We start from the raw sequence: 22,709 nt of genomic DNA, 5'->3' as shown, positions 1-22,709 counted from the left end.
GCGGGGATGGTCATGTTATTTGTTGAACCTGAGAGTGATTCTATGGACTGCAATGGAGCCAAATGTGAGAAGAATGGTGGACCAAGTCTGTTTCTGGTGGGTGGAAGAGTGAAAGTGAATTTCAAACATTATTCATTATTCACAGCATCTGGTAAAGTGGGAAGGCTTCGATCTTGACTGGAAGATAGGTCACGGAAAGGATGTTGGCTTCTCTGGTGCTGGTTTGGATGGAGACTTAAACAGGTTTGAAGGTAAAAAGTAAAGACAGGAACGTTAAACAAGTACAGAAGAGACCAGAGGTACAAAGTTCCAGAGAAGGCAGAAGTGAAGACCCCACCCCGGCCCTCAGGCACCTCTGTAAGTGCTCCTTACTGAGCGCGCAGTGCTTCAAGAGCATTCTCAGCACATCAGATCCGAGTGAAAACTGCACATTCCCGCGCGCTCTCTCTCTGCAGCTGCTCTCCCTCCAGCTGGGGAGAGAAGGCAGTGAAGCCCTGATCAGGAACAAGTGCTGTGGTTCAGGTGCATGGGGGTATTCGGTCAGGGGACTGAGGGCACGGGAGGGAGAGCCAACGGCTCGTCTGTGTATGTTTTAGGACAAAGGATATTTTTTAAACGGGAATTCAGGAATGGTATCTTTTTCAGGTTCAGTGTATTTCAAGTTTTTATACATATATTGTTGCTATAGTGAAAATTGTCAAAATACACCTCCAGACCCACCAGAAATCAAGATTTTGCTGCATTTGCTTAGCCCTATTTTGTTCATTTCTTGTTATTATTGAAGTATGTTAGACAAAAAAACAAGATTTCCTGTCATTTCACTACTACCATGTTTCACCATGTATTTCAAAAGAAAAAAAGAGATTTTTAAAAACATAATTGCAATGCCTTTACAACTCTTAACAAGATTAATAATAATTTCTCAGTAACATATAATAATGACTCCATATTCAAATACCTCAAATCATATCAAAAATATCTTTCCATATATTTTTTTTTCCAAATCTGGACCAAAAAACTTCCCATGCACTGCCTTTGGTTTAGCCTGTTGATCCTTGTTTAATTGAGCTTCCTTTTCATTCCTTTTTTTATGAAACTGATTTGTTGACATAACCGGGTAAATTGTTCCATGGAATATCTTGAGTTCTGGATTCACCTTCTTTCCTCTAGTTGTCATTTAAATTTTTCCACTATGCCCTGTACAGCCTGTCATTTGAAGCTCTAAGGGTTTTATTACATCTGGATTCAGCACTTGGGGCAAGAATGCCTCCCGATGACGTAGTGCATTTCACACTGCATGGCGTTAAGGAGGCACTGGGGTCTCCTTGTCCACTTTCCAGCGATGCTGAGACCCACCAACAGATGAGAGTGGTGAGCGCCCAGTCTCTTCAACAGGACATTTCCCGTCCACCTTTCCCGTCGGGCTCTTGTCGACCAGACGACCATCACCTAAATGAAAGATTTCATGAGAGGATGTAACACATGATTCTCTACTGCTGTCATTCCTTCCACAATTATTATCTGGAATTCCTCTGTAGAAGAAACTGTTCCTCATCAACTTCAGCTCTTTAGTACCTGAAATATATTTGAATCCGAAAGGCAGAAGTTCTGAACAAAATAGTCCCTTCAGTCGTGACCAATGAGAATTTTGTTTACGTGTTTGTTTTTAAATTTCCCTTTTATCTATAATTATAAATTCACGTATTTTTATGTATTCAATGAGCTTGATGCAGGTGAGTCACAGGGTGGTCTCGGGGAGGCCCGCCATGTTGCTCCTCCATCATCCACTGTGTATCAATGCAGCTGACATTTGTCTTATATCATAAAGCTAAAGGATTTCATCTATTTTTTACAAAGGTAACGTGTGTGTCCACACAAAATCTTGCACAGGGATGTTTATAGCAGCTTTTTCATAATTGCCCAAACTTGGAAGCAACCAAGACGTCCTTTACTAGGTGAATGAATAAATAAACTGTAGTTCATCCAGACAATGGAATATTATTTAGCACTAAAACATAAATGAGCTATCAAGCCATGAAAAGACACAGAGGAAACAAACGCACGTTACTGAGTGACAGAAGCTAACCTGAAAAGGCTGCATGCTGTATGGCTCCAACTATACAACATTCTGGAAAAGGCAAAACTATGGGGACAGTAGAAAGTGACTGTCACGGGTGATAGAGAGAGATGACTAAGCCGAGCACAGAGGATTTTTAGGGCAGTGGAAATGCTCTGTATGATGCCATAATAATGGATATGTCATCAAACATTTGTCCAAACCCATGGAATATACAACACCGAGAGTGAACCGTAATATAAACCATGGACTTTGTGTGATAATGACGTGTCAATGTAGGTTCATCAGTTGTAACCAATGCCTCACTCTGGGAGGAAATGTTGGTAATGGAGGAAAGCTGTGTGTGTTTGGGGCAGTGGGTATATGGGAAATCTCTGCACTTTCTGCTCAAGTTTGTGGTGAACCTGAAAATGCTCTTTTAAAAAGTCTATTAAAACAACAACAAAAAGTTAACATATGAAAGATCTCAACCCATTCTATTTTTAACGGTATTTAGTGTGAGAAGCTTATTTTGCCTGTAAACTCTACTAGATACCAAAGTCATAACCTTTTCACTAAGTAAGAATTGTGCTTCACTTTGTAATGTTCTGGCTATAAATAAGCCCAATGTTCAGGTTAAAAAAGACAATGATAGGGGCTGGCCCAGTGGCGTAGTGGTTAAGTTTCATGCTCTGCTCCGGCAGCCCAGTGTTCACGGGTTCGAATCCCAGGCTCGGACCTGCACACTGCTCATCAGGCCATGCTGTGATGGCGTCCCACATACAAAAAATAGAGAAGGATGGGCACAGATGTTAGCTCAGGACCAAGAACAATAACAAAGTCCATGATAAACAGAGTCTTCTATTATATTGGAAATACACCAAAGAAGTAAATCAAAGAATGACGCTGCTTTTCTGAGTCTAACAGTGACAAATAAGATATAAAGATTTTGATCTAAAGCTCAATCAGTTTTCTCTCAGATGATGCTAAAAAGTAGACTTCGCCAGACTCTATGGCTTTTATTATCGTGGTTTCAGGTTATTGCACTAGTTAAATGACATGTGTTCAATAGAAGCAGTGAAACAAATAATATATCATTATCAATGATTTAATGGTGTCAAATATCGTTATCTGGGGATCATAAGCCTATTTCCAAAGATATCTCAAAAGAACAATACATCTGAAGGGAACCTGAATCATGTCATACTAAGAAACTTTCTTTTCCTTGACCTCTGTATTTTCTGTCTCCCTTCCTCCATTTCTCCCTTCCTTCCTTCTTCCTTCCTTCCTTCCCTTCCTCCTGCTCTTCCTCCTCCTTCTCCTCCTCTTTTCTTCTTTCCTTCCTTTTTTAGTTTTTTCTTCTCTCCTGCTGAGTTGGGGGAAAATAAAAATGTTTGAGGCTGGCTCATAGCCTTGGCTTCTCATGAATATGTATATGTTTTATTCGAGAAAGCTTTGGCTCTCCCAAAGGTTTATTTCCTTGGGCTTGCTGCAGGCTTCCTATAAGTGGATTCAAATTCACTGACTTCACACACATGTGCACACGCATAGACACATATCATCAGCATAGAAACCGTAAAGTTCAGTTGCGCTCATTTGAGGGCACACGTTTCTGCTTAAGGCAAATCCACTGACCTTCCTGGGAGTGGGGTATTTGGCATAAAGCATGTTCTTTTAGTCTCTCACAGTCATATTGATCATGTAAATGCTCTATTAAGAAATCATAGAAAAGGCAAACAGATTTGTGGATATATCTATCTTCCAGCTGTCTGTACCCTTAGAGCAATGATTCCCAAAGTCTGGGCCTCCACTGTGGTGGGGCTAAAGAGTTCCCATGAGCTATCATCAGAGCCAAGAGTGCACCAAGCATTGCTGGCACATGGGATAATGATGTTTGACTGCCATATATAAGATTGAACCATATGAAATGGCTAATATTCAATTTGTGACCTACATAAATAGCAATTTCATATGATTAATCCTAATCGTAATTACACACATACATTCATGTAAATATATTATTTTCCAAATAGATGAAAAAGCTGTCATGATTGCTTAGGTGCATGTAAGACTTCACTGAACTTATTGCCTATTTCTTGCTTGAGCAATTGAGTGAAAGGGAGACTAGTCCAAGAGAGGGATGAGGAGGCAGGAGTGTGTATTAGTTTTCTATTGGTGCCATATCAAATTATCACAAACTTAGTGGCTTAAAACAAAATAAATTGACTATATTTATTATCAATCAAAGTGCCAGCAGGGCTGTATTCCTTCTGGAGATTGTAGGGGAGAAATAATTTCCTTGCCTTTTCTAGCTTCTAGAGGTCTCCTGCATTCCTTGGCTCATGGTCCCTTCTGTATCCAAAGCCAGCAATGGCTGGTTGAGTCTTTCTCACATGGACTTGCTCTGACATACCATTCTGCCCCCCTTCCTCATTTCAGCACCCTCAAATCCTCCTGGATAATCAGGATAATCTCCTTCTCTGTAGGTCCGTTGATTAGTAACTTGAATTCTTCCTTCCACGTAACACAACATGTTCACAGGCTCTGGGGATTAGGACACAGACAATTTTGAGGAGCCATTATTCTACTTTTCCTTTTGCAGGGTCTGAAAAAGACATAGGGATAGAGGGGACAAGAGGTAGAAACCACAGAATAGAGAAAGGACTTTTATTGATTGAAAAAAAATAAAACAGGAATTGAATTGTGAGGAAAGGGCTGAACCAAGGGAGGGACTGAAGATCAGGTCTGAGGGCTCCTTAGTGGGATGCTGTCCCCGAGAAGGCAAGGACAGGTGGACCCAGAGCACAAGCAGAGGGGAAGGCTGGGAGCACCCTTGAGAGAGGAGACGGAGGGCGGGTGTATTGTGTTGTATCCTATCGTATTTGCAGCAGGGACAGAATGATGAAGAAGAGCTTTACCGTTTCCTCTAGAAAATAGGAGTTAACATCACAGCTGGGAATGGGAAAAAAAAGATGAACTCAGCCAGTCTTAAAATGTGAGCATAAGTGGCCAGGGAGAGATGAGATGACCCAGCAAGCCTGCCCTCATCTGGGGTTGGAGACCATGGATGGCTTTACTCCAGCCAAAAAACCCCAGGTCCTGATGACGTTTTCCTCAGTGCCCAGAAGACAGCCAGAGTGGTGTGAAGCTGACAATCTGTAAGTCAGGCCCTGAGGAAAGACAGGTGGGCACCCTCGTATCTGTGCCTTGGAGGTGGATAAGGTCATGTGTAAATAGCAGAAGAGCCAAAGGACTGAAATCCCCCTGAAGTTGGGGACATGTGTCCTGGGAGAGCAGCAGGAGGCGGGACCGTTGAAGACTGTAATGCCATCATGGTTGGCTGTCAGCTGCTCACGAGTTCCAGGCTGCAGTCCTGGGAATGGCTGACATGGAGAGGAGGGAAGGGCGACGTGTGTCATCAGCTTTGAGGCTGACCTTTCGTCTGGATATCTGTGAAATGGGAACAAAAGTACATACCCACACAGCTGTGGTGAGTAACAAATGAGATAATAAAGACAGGGCAGGGTCTCAGTTGGGCAACTGGTAGGACAAACTCAGTCTGCACAATGGATTCGGCTTGGGATGTGAATGCTGTGGAACATAGAACAAGCAAGCATTCTCAAACACTACGGCCCCCAGGACTCCCTTGACCTGACGGAGACCCTCAGTTTTGTTTGTCTGGTTGCCCTGGCCATTACAGTTTGAGATCCTCGACGAAATGACTCACTGATGTTCAATACGTCGGAGTTGTGGTGTCAAGGATGGTGGTGAATATAGTCTTAAATGAGGAAATAACAAGGAAGACATTTTCTTTGCTAAAAACATGTCCAATTTTCGTATCAGATCCAAATGTATCTAACAAATGTGCATAGTTGTTAAACATTTTATTTTTTGCTCATATTAACAAATTACTAGTAAGGATGATCAGTTTAACTGTCAATTCAGGAATCTCTACCTTTCTGTATTAGCAGTTTCTCCTCCTTAAATCCACACCTAAAAATATTGGTCACTGTAAGTGGACAAACTAACATAAAGGAAAATCTCATACAGAGGAGCATCTGGAGTTTTCTTTTAACTGAGAACATCCTCCTTTGAGATCAGCCATGAGTTGGTAACTGTTGAAGCTGGGTGACATGCACATGGCAGTTCGATACACTCTGCTTATTTCTCTGAGATTTCCACAGAAAAAGTGTTTGTCCTCTACTCTGCAAGACAGTGCACCTGTGTGTCCTCCTGCAGCTGAGAAGCTCTGCATCAGTCCAGCTCCTCTGAGACCAAAGTCTGTCTCTGGGCTGACACCTGAAGCCACCATTGCAGCACTGTCACTGCTCGTGGCTCCAAGACTCCGCATTAATACAGAGTCATGGCCCCAAAGAGAGCCGCACTGCATCTGTCCTGGCCGCGTCTGTCCTTGGGCAAGTGAGTCACCTCCAACACTGTTTTCTCCCCTGCGTGAATGGAGTCATAAATGTTACTTGCCCCTTCCATCATTGACAGGCAGCTTGAGGATAATGTGTGCAAAGTCCCTGACATTCAGGTACTCGTTAAATGATAACTACTGTCTCCATATTTTCTATCATGACTTAAGCACTTGTGCCTGGCTGGCCTCCAAGTCACAACCATTTTGTCACACTAATGCTGTTCTACTTGAGGTTGTGTTTCTGTGAATTCTTAAGAGATTTCTCTTGCCTTCCCAGCTTCTGATCACACTGCTTTAATATATGACAGCTGCCTGGAACCCTGTTTCTGATTAAAATGTTCTTTGAAATTCACTTGACTTGGCACCGACTTTAAACCATTGGTCATCAGATGCCCTGGAAATGCAGCTGTGGAGGCCGATGCTGTCAGATCTGGATTAGAATGGGCTTTTTTTCCCAGGAAATGCTTCAGAACTCACTTGTTTCAAATCAGTCTTTGTTTCAAACTTTGTTTTTAGACATTTAATCTTTCTCATAAAGATGGATCTCAGGATGAGTAGCCACAAGGATATTCTGGGCAGAAATAGTGGAGCTGTCTGTGCAACGTTAGTTATTGACTCAAGGGTGGGAGTCACATTCTTTCTGATGATCTCCCCACCATCCAAAATCCTGGCTTTTCAAGTTAGACTTGCTGGGTTCGATTTCTGATTTTGAATCTCACTAGTTTTGTGACCTGAGGGAAACTACTACTTAGGGTCTGTGAGCAGCAGTTTTCTCCTTTGTGCAGTGGAGATAATTCATACCTTTCTGGCTATTATACCACTATGCTATCATCATCTCTTTATTTCTATTATGAGACTTAAATAAAGTAATCATCCTGTATGTGAACCTGGCTGATAGCAAGAAAGCTTAGTTTTCTTCTTTCTTTCCCTGCAGGGAATTGCTTTCAGTGTTTACGACGTCCTTAGAATTGTCAGGACTGCTCCTGGTTTTCTCTATCCTGTCTTTCCCACTCACAAGATATCTTCCTATAGGCTCATTGACTCTCTTGTCTTTCTTGCAACAAGTTCTTCTATAAAATGTGAAGAAAAATTCCTGCTGATTGTTTTTAAAATTTGCATTGAGTTTTCGGGGAGAATATGTGTCAAGGGTATGAATAATTCAACATCATCAGGAAAAGGTCATATTTCTGCCCCCTTGTCACAGTTTTCTCCAAGTTCACCTTCATGCATGACTTTGTCTCATTCAAATGCGTGCTTTAGTTGTGCGCCCTCTTTCTCTGTGTCTGATGCTCTTGCACATGAGGGGTGAATCCAGGGCAGTGGAATCCACAAGGAAGCGAGAGAGATGCCTGCTCTGCCTTCACGAACTCATTTCACTAAGGAGTCAGCAAGTGTCTCCGCTGTTCGAGGATGAATAACGATGCTGTGCTCAGCCCACCTGCTCTCCAGCGGTTCTATTTCATGCCCCTCAGCTATATTTCCATGTCTCCATTTGAAACTTTCCAAAACTCTTCATGTCTTCTGAGGTTCGGAGTCAGGCACAGCATTTTAGTGCCTCTGACCACGAGGCGAACAAAAGGGAAATTCAGCTCATTGTTGAGGGCCACGTATTAGTGTCTTGGGGTTGCTGTAAACAAGTATTACAAACCGGGTGGCTTAACAAAGGAAAGTATTGTCTCGCAGTTCTGGAGGCCATAAGTCAAAGTCAAGGTGTCAGTAGGGTTGGTTCCTGCTGAGGCTCTGAGGGAGAATCTGCTCCGGGCCTCTCTCCTAGCTGCTGCTGCTGGTTGCTGGCAATCTTTGGTATCACTTGGCTTGTAGAGGCCTCACCCCAGTCTCTGCCTTGGTCTCCACGTGGCATGTCCCTGGGTGTGTGTCTGTCTCTGTGTCCAAATTTCCCTTTTTCATAAGGACATCAGTCATATTGGATTAGGGCCCACCCTGATGACCTCATCTTAACTTGATCATTTGCAAGAAAAATCCAATTTCCGAATAAGGTCACATCGACAGGTACTGGGGGTTAGGACCTTCAACGTCTCTTTGGTGACACATTTCACCCCATAACAGCCCACTTCACCTTTGTTCTTTGCGGTCAAGACAGTTGTACTTTCTTTACCAATTTACGAAGAAGACTGTCAATAGGTGGGGCCACAAGACGCAAGCTCAAGTGCAGGTTCTCCTATCAGCACAGAAGGAGGAGCAGCTGGAGACAAATTTCACCAGTCCCTGTAAGTGACTCATCCTCTCCGGGAACAGGTCTCCCGCTCTCCCGAGCTAGAAATTTGGCCAGAGGAAGGGGCTGCAGTTTGCTAAAATAGTTACCAGAGCTGTGGATGGGTGACTCATTTTTTAGGTCATACAATTTGAATGTATCTTTAATTTTTGAATGCCATTAAAATTCCAGCATTATCCTGAAAATATATATTAAAATATTTTCTACTGACTATATTTATACAACAGCTAACATGCAATTGTATAGCATACAGGAAATATGTGTAAGAATTATTTCTTTGGGAATGCATGTATTTTAAAAATGTAAACAATATAAATTCTACACAAAGAGTCAGTTAATAAGAGATGGAAGGCACAGTTAGACACCCCACGGAGGTCGTCTCTGGAGTTCCTAGCACAGCCCTGCAAAGCGGATGACATTTTGCCATTTTATGGTGACTGACAAGCTGGCTCAAGGAAACTGAGGTGGGTTCAACTCCACGGAGCTGGTGGTGCAGTGCCGGAGCCCCCAGCGCTCTCGGATTCCGCGTTTCACTGCACTGTCCTGCTCAACTGTGCCAAGAGCTATGACTTTTCTAGGAATACAGCCCAGAAGGGGAGACTGTGTCCTGTGAAGTCAGCCTGGGTTTGAATCCAGCTTCCACATTAGCTGTGTGAACCTAGACTAGTGACCTGATTGCTCAGGGCCTCAGTTTCCCACGACCAAATGCACAGTACTTACTTGTAGGCTTGTTGTGGGAATTACATGAGATATTGTTGATAAAGTGTCTGAAATAGGGCCTGGCACATAAAAAGCATGTAATGCATAGCAATGTCATCGTATGTAATGAAATCGTAATGAAGTGGTCAACTAGACAATAGCATTTTATAACTTACTACAAAAGAAGGGCAAAGAGTTTGAAAAAACAGAAGCCACTGTTTGTTTGAACATAGGCCTGTGTTCTTAATTAGCCAGCTGTATTGTCTCTATTCTGCTTAAGGCAAGAAGGCCGCTCTCTAGCTCCCGTGGCCGAGGACATCCCAATGAACTCTGCGCATGTTCTTGTACTTCCTTTGATGGACACAAATCCACTCTGGCCAACAGGTCAGGGCAGGGGCGGTGGTCATTTTCAGAGTGCGTTATTGGCTGATTAGGTTTGAGCTCAAAAGGGCCCTGGCCATCCCAGCTTTTCTCAAACTCAACTTTTTGACATCCAGATGATACTGAGTGAAGGCAAAAGTATTTGCTTTTTTAAAAAGCACATTCTGAAAGTCTAAAAGTGACATTTTAAAACTATCACTGCTTCTCCAGAGATGGCTGGAAATAAACACGCTCACAGTCTGCTTTTTAAAAGTGCCTCTGGGCCACACGGAAGGCACCAAGCTGTTGTGTTCATTTTAACTTCTGTAGATGCCTTACACTGTCACCCAGCCTTGCAGACGGAGGAATTCATTGTGTGATTTCAGACTTAAATTGGTAACGTGAAGCTGGCTGTGAAAACCTCCCTACGCCGAAACCTAGCAATATGAACAAAGAATCAGTTATAATGGAAAGAGGAGGAAAGGAAAGATACCACGAGCAGAGGCAGCAGAAAGTATACCCACTCAAATTTAAAGTAAACGGTTTGATGGCTGGTGGCCTGCAGTTAAACAAGAAGAAAGGATTGTCTACAAACCCTCAGACCTCAGCGTGGTGCCTCTCCACACAGCTTTCCACTCTGTGCCCTGTGGAGGCAGCTTGGCGAGAGCTGAGGAGGGTCCAGACAGATCACGTCATCCTGAGCCCTGGACAAGGAGAAATGGAAGGGAGGGGGCGATGTAGGCTTTACACCCTCCTCATTCTACAGGAACAACCACAAAAAGCCAAAACACAACCCACAGGGAGTCCATGCTGGTGACTTCCTCAAGGGGGAAAAACAGGAAAAAGGGAAGGAAGGGGTAATTATCTTAAACAATAAATAGAAATTTAAGCAAATAGAACACACACAAGGTCTCAGAGAGACCCTGTGGGCTCCTTACACAGGAGCCCAATCACCTTGCGGTTAGTCCACCTCTGCTTGCAGGAGGGTGATAGCTGTGGGAGTGAGACGGCCGGCTGAGGGCAGGGACCAGCCCCAGCGGGATGGAGGCTGCAGGTGCAGGGTGCACAGGTGCACAACCCAGAAAATGTGCAGAGTCAAGTCAGACGGATATCAACTGATGGACTCCAGGACATCTTAGAGTGGGATGTGGTCCCTTGAATTCAAGATATTCAAGATAACCACAAAAGAGACGGCAGAGTCTGGGACTGTCAATCCTTGCTGTAGGTACTCCTCTCTGAGCCCTGTGCCTCCCTACCCCTGGAGCATCAGGCCCTGAACGTGCAGTTATCGTATCGCTTCATAGGGGAAGTGAGGCAGGTCCATGCACCATGAGGGGAAAGTCAAGGAGAATTCTCCACATAAGGACAAACAGAAGTTCTGGACAGAGGTGTCCACTTTCCACATCGTGATATTTATGCAACAGTTGATAAATAAAGAAGAGGGAGAAAGGAGAGGACTACAGAGAGGGAAAGATGGAAACAAGGAAGGAAGGAAGGAAGGAAGGAAGGAAACAAAAGAGAAGAAAAGAAAGAAAGAGAAGAAAAGAAGGAAGGAAGGAGGGATGGAAGGAAGGGAGGGAGGGAGGGAAGGAAGGAGGGAAGGAAGGAAGGAGGGAAGGAGGAAAGGAAGGGAGGAAGAAAAGAAAGGAAGAGGTAAATCACCTTATTAGGGAAAAAAATCTTAATCCAAGGAAATAAGAAACTCACTCATATTTTATTCTGTACAGAAGGATATGTAAATAATGGGTTTATTTTTAAAAGATTTCAAACTTAGTGTATTAAAAAACAGAAGCTAAAGATAGAGATCGTAGAGATTAGAAAATTACAAATAAAGTCAGTATGCTACTGAATAAAAAGAGAAAATAGAAACAGCAAAGAAAAAAAGGGAACAGTTTAGAACTAAGTTACTGATACAGAAAAAGGGATTTAAATAATCATCATGAATGCAGAGTAAGAAACAAGCTGATTAAAGCAATTAAAGGAAAGATAATATATTATGGAGAACAAACAGATAATCTAAAGCTGAGATAATTAACGTCTTTGTAGTCAAGAATCCCCAAAAAGGAAGCAAAATTTTATTCAGAGATATAATGAGATGAGTTTTCCAGAAACAGAGGACACACTGTTTGTACAGATCACAAAGATCTGTACACTTGGTCCCAGCAAAACTGATATAAAATAACCAACACTGACTCATATCTTATTTGTGTTAGTGAATTTTAATAAAAAGAGAGAATTCTTCAGACCACCAGCAGACAAAGCTAGTTACTTAACAGGAGGAAAATCGAAATGGCCTCAGATTTCTCCAGCAACATCTAATGTCAGAAAACAAGGTTCTGAGGGAAGAAGGTGGAATCCAGGATGTTTCTCCTCATGAATTTTTCATTTAGGGTGAAGAGAGCAGACAGACCTTCTCAAACATGAGACACCCGTGAGCACTTCCTGAAACAGACCCAGACAACAGTAGAATTCAGCCAAGCAGGCATTCAAATCGGAAGCCTGGAAAAATGCCTGGGGTCAGGTATTAGACATTTACAGGGAGAAAAATGACTAAGCTGTGGGAACTATGATTCAAAGGTAACTGTTATTGATCTCAACATTGTGCTGAAGGATAGCTTTTTTTTCTTTTTTTGCTAAGGAAGATTAGTCCTAAACTAACATCTGTGCCAATCTTCCTCCACTTTACATGTGGGTTGCTGCCACAGCATGGCTGACAGGTGGTATAGGTCCATGCTCGGGATTCCCAACCCACAAACCTGGGCTGTGGAAGTGGAGTGTATAAATTGAACCACTATGCCATGGCGCTGGCCCCAAGGATAACTTTAAAAAAAAAAAAAATTTGTAGGCCGGCCTGGTGGAGTAGCAGTTGAGTTTGCACGCTCCACTTCAGCAGACCAGGGTTTGTGGGTTCAGATCCCAGGCACAGACATTCATAGCACTTGTTAAGCCATGCTGTGGTGGTGACCCACATACAAAATAGAAGATTGGCACAGATGTTAGCTCAGGGTCAATCTTGAAAGAAAGAAAGGAAAGAAAGGGAAGAAAGGAAGGAAGGAAGGGAGGGAGGGAGGCAGGGAGGGGGAGGGAGGGGGAGAGAGAGAGAGAGAGGGAGAGGGAGAGAGAGAGAAAGAAAGAAAGAAAGAAATTTGTGACTTCCATACAAATATAAAACTGTGTCAAAAAATTTGACTCATTAATTAATGAAAGAACCTATAAGATGTTATAACTAGTTCAAAAGAGAATTCAAAAAACCACACATAGATAGGGAATAGGGATCTCGGTGCTGTCAGAATGCTTGCTAGTGGACTGACCCTCAGAACACACATGGATACGTGCCCTCTACGCAACGACCAGGCTGTCCTTCTTCTCCCCCAAAGAGTGAAGAATCTTGTTCCTTCCACGTTTTTGTATTAAATTCCAACACCCATCTTTCCTTTCAGATGAGGAACAAAGTTGCAATAACTACTTTCTTGAAGCGACAGTTGAAGCTATTTCTGCAAGCTGGATGGTGGTGGGTTCACAGTGTTATTATTCTCAGCATCAAGACACGTGCTTGTTCTACAGTATAAATATTTAACAAGAAAGTGAACAAACAAAAAAATAGTTTTGCAAGATTGCTACTTTTGCAATCTTGCTAAGATGATGCTAGGTAAAATAATGAGTTTGGGGGATTTAAAAATAGATATAATATGTATTGCTGGAGCAATCATTTTTGAAAGATAAAACTTATCAACCAATAATGTTGTTTCCTTCCTCTCCTTCATTCCTCTTCTGCTTTTCTTCTTTCCTTTGTTCTTTCCGTCCTTTGTTTTCCTCTTGTATTTATATTATTTATTTTAGGGCTGTGTAACTTTAGGGTTTGATCACTTTATTTCTGTAGCCCATACATTTTTAGGAAAAAGTTGCCACTTCAGGAGATTAATCTGTCACAATATTAACTTAACTTTACAAATACTAAGGATGTTGTTTTTCATTTTTGTTTTTCTAGAAAACACGACTATCAAAATTCAACATATTTTTAGAAACAACTTTTTAAATTTCTTATTATAGAAAATTTCAAACATACCAAAAGCTGACATTGCGGCATAACACCCCCCTTGTGCCAGTCATCCGCCTTCAGCAATTATCAACTCAGGGACATTCGCTTTCATTCATCTCCCCATTTCCGTCTTGTGATTTTTGGAGCAAATCCCAGGCATTGTGCCATTTCACCTGTAAATACCGCATCGTGCAACGCTAACGTACACTTTCTTCTTACATGTCCATCATGCCGTTAACACACCTAAAATTAAAATAACTAAATTAATATGTTCCTTCACATTCTCTAATATACAGTCTGTACTCAAATTGCCCTGATGATCTCAAAAGTATATTTTCACAGTGAAATTGCTTGAATCAGAATCCAAAGAACATCCATAAATTGTATTTGGTTCTTATATCTTCTCAGATTTTCCCATTGGCTATTTCTGGGGGGTTGGAGGAGAATCTGAATCATTCATCCTATAGAATCCTCACATTCTGCATTTGGTTAGTGGCTTCTTTATAGCGTCATTTAACATGCTTCTCTTCTCAGTGTGTGGCCTAAAAACTGCGAGATGCAGAGATACGATTAAATTCAAGTAATTTTCTTTTCAACGATACCTCATAGGCAGTGTTGTGAACATTCTATTACATTACGTCATGAAGAATTTAATTTCTCATTGTCTCCCTTCTAGGGATGCTATCTAGCAGTCAGTAGAACATTCAGATCGTGTCAATGTGATCTTCCCAATATAAAACTGCATATCTACCAGTCCTTGAATGATTTTAATCCACTGGAAGTTGACAAAATGATTTTCTAATTCCATTACTTCTGCATTTATAAGTTGGAATTTTGTATAGAGAGAACCTTTTATTATGTAACAGTTGGCTAACAATGGAAAACTGAATAAATGTTTAATACTTTTCAATTATTTTTAAATTTTTAGCACAGTGAGTTGGTATCTTGGCAATTACCAGTAGTGACCAATAAGATCTTTTTTTAAAATATCATTTTGCAATGATACATTTTTAAAATAAGCTTTTTATTTTACAATAGATTGAGACTTAGTGAAAAGGTATGAAGATAGTGTACTAGTTAGTGTTCTCCAGAAAAACAGATCAGTAGGATCTATATCTATATCTATATCTATATCTATATCTATATCTATATCTATATCTATATCTATATCTATATCTATCATCATCTGTATCTATATGGTCATCTATCTATCTACCTATTTATCTATCAAGAGATTTTTTCAAGGAGTCGGCTCATGTGATTGTGGGGGCTGGCAAGTCCACAATCCATAGGGCAGGCCAGCAGGATGGAAATGCTGTCAGATAGGAGTTGATGCTTCAGTCTTGAGGTAGAATTTCCTCAGGGATACATCAATTTTTACTTTTTTAAAAAAAATTTGCTTCAGTTCAGAAACAAATTAATTAACATCAGGTTTGGAGATAAAATTATGCTGTTCCCAGATTAGAATTAGGAAACTTTCAACCTAATTTAGGCTGGAGGGGTCAGGGTTGTGGGAGGGGGTACAATTTTGCCTTTAAGGCCTTTGGGTGACTGGATGAAACCCACTCACATTATGACGAATAATCCCTTTTACTTAAGGTCAACTGATTGCAGATGTTGACCACATTTACAAAATACCTTCACAGCAACACCTGGATTACTGTTTGAATAACCCAGCCTGACCAAGGTGACGTAAAAATGACCATCACGGATAGTAAAGAGAATTCCCACATACCCTGCATCTAGTTTCTCCTATTGTTGACATCTTCCATCAGGATGGTAAATTTGTCCCAACTGAGGAAACAGTATTGATAACTTTATTATTAACTAAAGTGCATACTATATTCAGATTTCTTTGCTTTTTAATTTAATACGCTTTTTCTGTTCCAAGATCCCATCCAAAATACCACATTACATTTAGTTGTCATATCTCCTTACACCCCTCTTGGCTATGATAATGCCTCAGACTTTATTTTTAATGACCTTGACAGTTTGAGGAGTACTGGGCAGATATTTTGTAAAATGTCCCTCAACTGGAGTTTATCGAATGTTGTTCTCATGATTAGACTGGAGTTATGGGTTTTTGGAAGGAGGACCACTGAGGTAAGATGCCATTTTAATCACCTCACACCAACCGTAGATGCTATCAGCATGGCTTACACTGAGGTGTTGGCCTCCATCACCTGGTAGTGTTTGCCAGGTTTCTCCACTGAAAAGTTACTTTTCTCTTGCTTTCTTTGGAAGGAAGTCTATGCGCAGCCCACACTTAAGGAGTGGGGCGTTGTCTACACCAATTATTTGGATTTATTCTGCACCAGAAATTTTTCTCTGTTATCTATGTATTTATTTATTCAATCATATATTTATATAATTAATTTACCATTTATATGATTAATTAATTAGTATGGACCCGTAGATATTTGTTTTAAACTTTGCGTTATAATCCAACACTACTTGATTTATTTTGTTGCTCAAGTCCTTCCAGCTCTGGCCATTGGGAGCTCTCTCGGTCTACTCCTGTGACTCTTCGGGGTCCCCCATCATTGTGGGTTTGGGGAGCACTTCCTTACTTTCTGGGATGACAGGATGCTCCTGGCTCCTCTTATATCTTCCCTGCCCCCAGCCCTAGAACAGCCATTTCTCCCAGGAGTCCTGGTTCCTTTGTGGGGGAATAGTTTTAGAAACTGTGCTGGGTGTGCTCATTGCTATTGGGGTGTCACTGCTTCCGCTCATTCCTAGCTGACAGAGCAAGGAAATACGTGTGTGTATACTAACCTGTGTATGTATATATGTGTATACATTTCTATATGTATCCATCTGTATCTATATTAAGCTAAACGTGAGTTCACACTGATGTCTTCAACTCTAATCTGTTATCACACGGATCGTTCTAGCTTCCTTTCTTCGCTTTTCTGTAACTTCCCACTCCGGCAGGGAGAAATGTCTCCTACCATCTGCCATCCATTTACTTAATTCTTCATTCTCAGTATATGCATATGGCAGTATCAGAATTCTTAACTCACACTCCCATGGGGAAGAACTTAATCAACAGAGTACAGTATCTGTGTACAGTTCCTTTTGTCTTCAGTCTTAGAATCTCCACTCGTTCCCAAAGTTACTTAGGCCAGCATATTTTCTCCTACCAGTTTCAGTAAAGTTATTTCATACATTAGTAATATAGTTAGAGTCTTTCTCACAATCTGCATTCTATTCTAGGATCTGGATCTTTTGAAGTTCTATATGATTTTTTAAAAACATTTATACATTAAGATTCACTCTTTATGCTATTAAGTTCTATGCATTTTGACCAATGCACAGTGTCTTGGATCCACCATTACAGTGGTGGATATTCATCATGCAGAATAATTTCACTGGCCTAAAAAATTCCCTGTGATTTACCTTTATCCTCTCATCTTTCTAGAACCCTGAAAACCACTGATCTGTTTACTATGTCTATACTTTTCCTTTTCCAGAATGTCATATAATTGGAATCATACCATATACAGCCTTTTCAGCCTGGCTTCTTTCATTTAGCAATATGGATTTAAAATTCGCCTATGTTTTCATATGCCCAAAAGCTCATTCCTTTTTATCAATGGATAGTATTCCATTTTAGGAGTACTTCCCGGTTTGTTTATACATCACCTACTGAAGAGCATCTTGGTCACCTCCAGTTTTGGGTGATTATCAATAAAGCTACTATAAACACGTGCATGCAGGTTTCTGTGTGCACCTACGTTTTCAAATCAGTTGGATAAATGCTGAGGAGCACAATTCCTGGAATGTATGGTATATTATGTTTAGCTTTGTAAGGAACTGCTAAACTATCTTCCAGTGTGGCTATACCATTTTGCATTCCCATCAGCAATGAATGAGAGTCCTCTTGTCCTGCATTCTTATCAGCAACTGGTATTATCAAATTTTTGGATTTTAATTATTTTATTAGGTATCACATTGTTGTTTTAATTGGCAATTTCTTATTGACAAATGATGTGGAGCATGTTGTTAGATGCTTGTTTACCATCTCTAGTCTTCTTTGGTGAGATGTCTGTTCAGAACTTGAGCCCATTTTTAATTGGGTTTTTTGTTATCTTGCTGTTGAAATGTATGAGTTTTTTGTATACTTTAGATACAAGTCATTTATCAGATACGTAATTTGCAAATATTTTATCCCAGTGTGTGATGTTTTCATTTTCTTAACAATGTTTCTCACAAAAGTTTTTAATTTTTATAATGTTCAGTTTATCAAACTTTTCTTTCATGAATTGTGCTTTGGGTGTTCTATCTAAAAAATGCATTGCCAAACCCAAGTTCGTGTAGATTTTCTTGTATGTTTTCTTCTAAAAGTTTTATAACTTTGCCTTTTAAATTTAGGTCCATGATCCATTTTAAGATACTTTTTGTGAAAGGTGTAACGTCTGTGTCTAGTTCATTTCTTTAGCATGTCAGTATCTAATTTTTCCTACACCAATTTGCTGAAAAGACAATCCTTTTTTCATTAAATTCCCTTTCCATCTTTGTCAAAAATCAGTTAACTATATTTGTATGGATCTGTTTCTACCTTCTCTATTTTGTTCTATTGATCTTGTCTATCCTTTCACCAATACCACACTGTCTTGATTACTACAGCTTTAGTAAATCTTGAAATCAGGTGTGTGAGTCCTCTAACTTCATTCTTCTTCTTCAGTATTTTGTTGGCTGTATTAGGTCCTTTGCCATTCCATATAAATTTTAATATCCATTTATAGATTTATATAAAATAGCTTGCTGGGAATTTGAATGTGATTTTGTTGAATCTCTATATTAAGTTAAGAAAAAATGACATCTTCACAAAATCAAGTCTTCTGATGCATGAACATGGAATATCTCTCCACTTATTTGGATCTTGTTTGATTTCCTTCATCAATGTTTTATAGAATTTCACATAGAGATTCTGTACCTATTTGGTTAAATGCATACCTCAGTACTTTTTTATGCTACTTTAAACAGTATTGTTTTTTAAATTTCAAATTCCAATTTTTCACTGTCGATATATAGGAGAGCAATTAACTTTTATATAGAACTTGTATCCTGCAGCTGTGCTGAACTCACATTTAAAGTGGTTACCGACATAGTTGGACGAATACCTACCATTATTGTAACTGTGTTCTATTTGTTGCACTTGATCTATTTCCTTTTTTTCCCATTGTTCCTGCCTTCTCTGGTTTTAATTGAGCATTTTATACAAGTGAATTTTATCCTCACTCTTAGTGTATCATGTATTTTCCTTTATAAAATTTTCTTACTGACTTTTTTCATAGAATTTACAATTTACACTATTAAATAATTTAAGTCCACCTTCAAACTACAGTGTAACACTTCCTCCCATGTAGTGGTAGTAACTCATCACAGGTATTTCAGAGCCCTCCTTCTATCCATGGTAACATGGTTGTCTTTCATTTCCCTTGTCCATATGCTGTAATCACCCAGTACACTATCAGTATCATTGCTTTAATCAAGCCATCACATTTTATATAAATTGAGAGTAATTAAAAAATCAAACATTTTAATTCCTTCTCTGATGCTCATCCTTTTTATGAACATCCTTGCTTCTGATCTATATCATTTTCTTTTTCTCTGAAGAACTTCTTTTAACATTTCATGCAGGGCAAGTTTGCTGGCAGATAGAAAACAGTACAAACATGTCGGATATTAATCCAAACATATCAATAGTCACTTTAAATGCAAATGATCAAAACACACCTCATTAAAAGGCACAGTTGTCACAGTGGCCAAATATTCAGTTTTCATTTGTTTGAGAAAGTATTTTTCCTTCACTTTCCAGAAGGAAGATTTTCTGGATATAGAATTCTGGGTTGGTGAAGACAAATTTCAAAACTTTACATAATGTTGCCTCTCCGCTCTTATTGCAAGGATCTTGCAGAGAACTCTGCTGTAGTTCTAGCCCTTGTTTTTCTATAGATAAGGGTTTTTTCCTTCAAGATTTTCTGCTTGTCTTTGGCTTTCTGCAGTTTGAATAAGAGGCATAAGTGTATTATTTTTATTTATCCTACTTTGTGTTCTGTGAGCTCCCTGGACCTGTTTTTGGACTCGCCCTAATTTTGGAAAGCTCTCAGCTGTGACTACTTCAAATATCCCACTTCATTCTCTTTCTCATCCTTGTGCTGACCAACCATGTGTGTTCCACCTTTTTATATCGTCCCACTCTCCTTGGATGTTCTGGGTTTTTGTTTTTGTTTTTTTCATTATTTTTCCTCTTTGCATTTCAGTATGGGAGTTTTCTACGGACCCACCTTCAAGTTCACGGATTCTTTCCTCAGCTGTGTTGGGCTCAATGAGCCCATCAAAGGTGTGCCTCATCTCTGTTACTATGTTTTTGTTTCTAGCACTTACTTTTGATGTTTTCTTAGAGTTTCCATCTCTCTGCTTACATTAGCTGTCAGTTCTTGTGTGTTGTCTGCTCTTTCTTTAGAGCCATTAAAATATTAATCACAGTTATTTTGAATTCCCTGACTGATAATCTCAACATCTGTGTTGTATCCAAGTCTGGTTCTAGTGATTGGTTTGTTTCTTCAGACTATGTTGTTTCTTGTCTTTTTGTGCACCTTATAACTTTTTGTTGAAAGCTGGACGTGTTCCTTCAGGTAATATGAACTGAGGTAAATAGGGGGTGGCTGAGAGGACCTATTCATCTGGCTAGAAGGTGGCTGTGTTTACGGTCGGCTGTAGCCCTGGGTGTCAGAGGCTGCCATCTCCTCTAGGGTCTTTCCTTTTTTGGTCTCCCCTCTTGACTGGGTTCTAAGTTCTCTTGCTTAGACTGAGTCTGAATCTTGAAGCTCAGCTGTAATCCACTGTTGCTATCCTGGAGTCTGGTTCATGTGGTGGTGGGGTGTGGGGCATGTGGGCATTCCATGGTCTTCTGGTCAAGTCTCAGCCTTTCAGTGGGCCTGTGTCTCGGGGTGTGGCCTTCACAAGTATTTCCATCCCTCCTCCAACAGCCCAGCTTCCCCCCTCCCTCCCTCTTCTTCTCCCTGGCCCTGGCCTTCCCGATCGGTATCCTTGATCTCTGTCTCCCGTTGTCTACACTCTCCCTCTTAGCTGAGACAGGGATATTGGAGGGAGCTGGAGTGGGGGGACTTCCCCTTCTCTAGCTAAGATGAGGTTCCAGAATTGCACTCTGGTGAAGTGCTCTCCTGGGAAAGCAGGCCTTGTTTATGGAGAAAGCTCTGAGTCCTCTTCAAAATGGCTACTCTTCTCCTCTCTGTGCTGGGGCCACGGCAGGATCTCTCTTAGATCCTCACTGTGAGAGTCTAGTGGGGTTCCTGGAGTGAAATCCCATGAATGAAGGAGCCCCCCCGAGACTGTGGCCCTGGCTGCTTTCACTCTCTCACTAGTCCACATTCAATCTCCAGTAATTTGCCAAAATTCCCATTTGAGTGTTCCTACAGTTCTGCTGTGGATAAGTAGATCTCAGTTGCTATATCTTTCGGGACATGCCTGTCTCTTCAATTTCAGGGCAGTAGTTTGACCTGCGACCTTAGTTCTCTAAAGGGTCTTAGCGAAGCTGTTGACTTTCAGTGTGTCTAGCTTTTCTCACTGTAATGATGGGAATGACAATTTCCAAGCTATTTAAATATTGGAGCTGAAACCAGAAGTAATCATAAGTTTTATATATGACCAAATTTTCAATCCGTTGCCATCACTATTCTTTTTATTGATCAAGGTGTGCCACATATTAGGAGCAAGAAGCTGATCAAATTAGCACCTGTATCTTGTCATCATGACCCCAGTTGTCTTTGAGAGCATCATTGTTTTCCAGTAGAATATGATACCCCAGGTTCATATTGAACCTTTCTTGCCCAGGTCCTGATTGGAAAATTTTGTATGTTTGCACATTTTCTGCCCATTTCTCCAAGAAATCCAGCTTCTTTTAGGGAGAAATAGGAACACTTTGGTACTGGCTAGCCTTTTCTTCTCAAATATTTCAGTGAACAAATCTGTGAAATATACATTTTACGAAAAAAGAAAATAATTCATAATGATATTTCAAATTCCAATTTAAGATTATAAAATGTTTACATCAGCATAAAATTAAATAATTGTTTATTTACTTTGAAATACATTCCATACCCGAGAGACAGAGTGAATGCCAACCTTTCCCTTCATTAGCAGTTTTTAGAAATGGGGCTGTTCTCTGGCCAGCTCTAAAGGCCACCAGTGAGTTATTTTTAGTATCACCGTGAACTCATGAATTACAGCATATTTGATGTTCTCCAATCCATTACAAATATATTCCTGTGGATGCTCAAGACATCCATTGCTAACTAGTAGCCCTTTAGACTGAGTTCTGGGTCCTCTAACCATGACTCCAGTGATCTTCCCTTTCTTTCTGACATAAAGTTCAGTCCCAGACCCATCTTGCGCATTTTCCAGCACAGTCCTGGAATCAGCCTCTTCTTCAAGGAGTTTTGCTTGGATTCAGTGGTAATTGATATGTGGTGAGCACGATTTGGGCACTAGGCATGCTTGTTGCTACTGCATGTTCACTATTTCTAGAACTTTCCAGTGGATAGATCCAGGAAATACATACATAGGTTCTTGAAAAGAGAAAATTAAACCCTCATCTTCCCTATACCCTATTAAAGTTAAGACCACAGGATTTTTTTTTTTAAAGATTTTATTTATTTATTTATTTTCCCCCCAAAGCCCCAGTAGATAGTTGTATGTCATAGCTGCACATCCTTCTAGTTGCTGTATGTGGGACGCAGCCTCAGCACAGCCAGAGAAGCAGTGTGTTGGGTGCGTGCCCAGAATCCGAACCCGGGCCGCCAGCAGCGGAGCGCGTGCACTTAACCGCTAAGCCACGGGGCCGGCCGGAGACCACAGGATTTTTACTCAACTT

Source organism: Ceratotherium simum, chromosome 20 (genome assembly GCF_057802395.1).
Source record: "Ceratotherium simum simum isolate JZ-2026a chromosome 20, ASM5780239v1, whole genome shotgun sequence".
In the NCBI taxonomy this organism is placed as follows: domain Eukaryota; kingdom Metazoa; phylum Chordata; class Mammalia; order Perissodactyla; family Rhinocerotidae; genus Ceratotherium; species Ceratotherium simum.
This window is presented reverse-complemented; position numbering follows the sequence as displayed.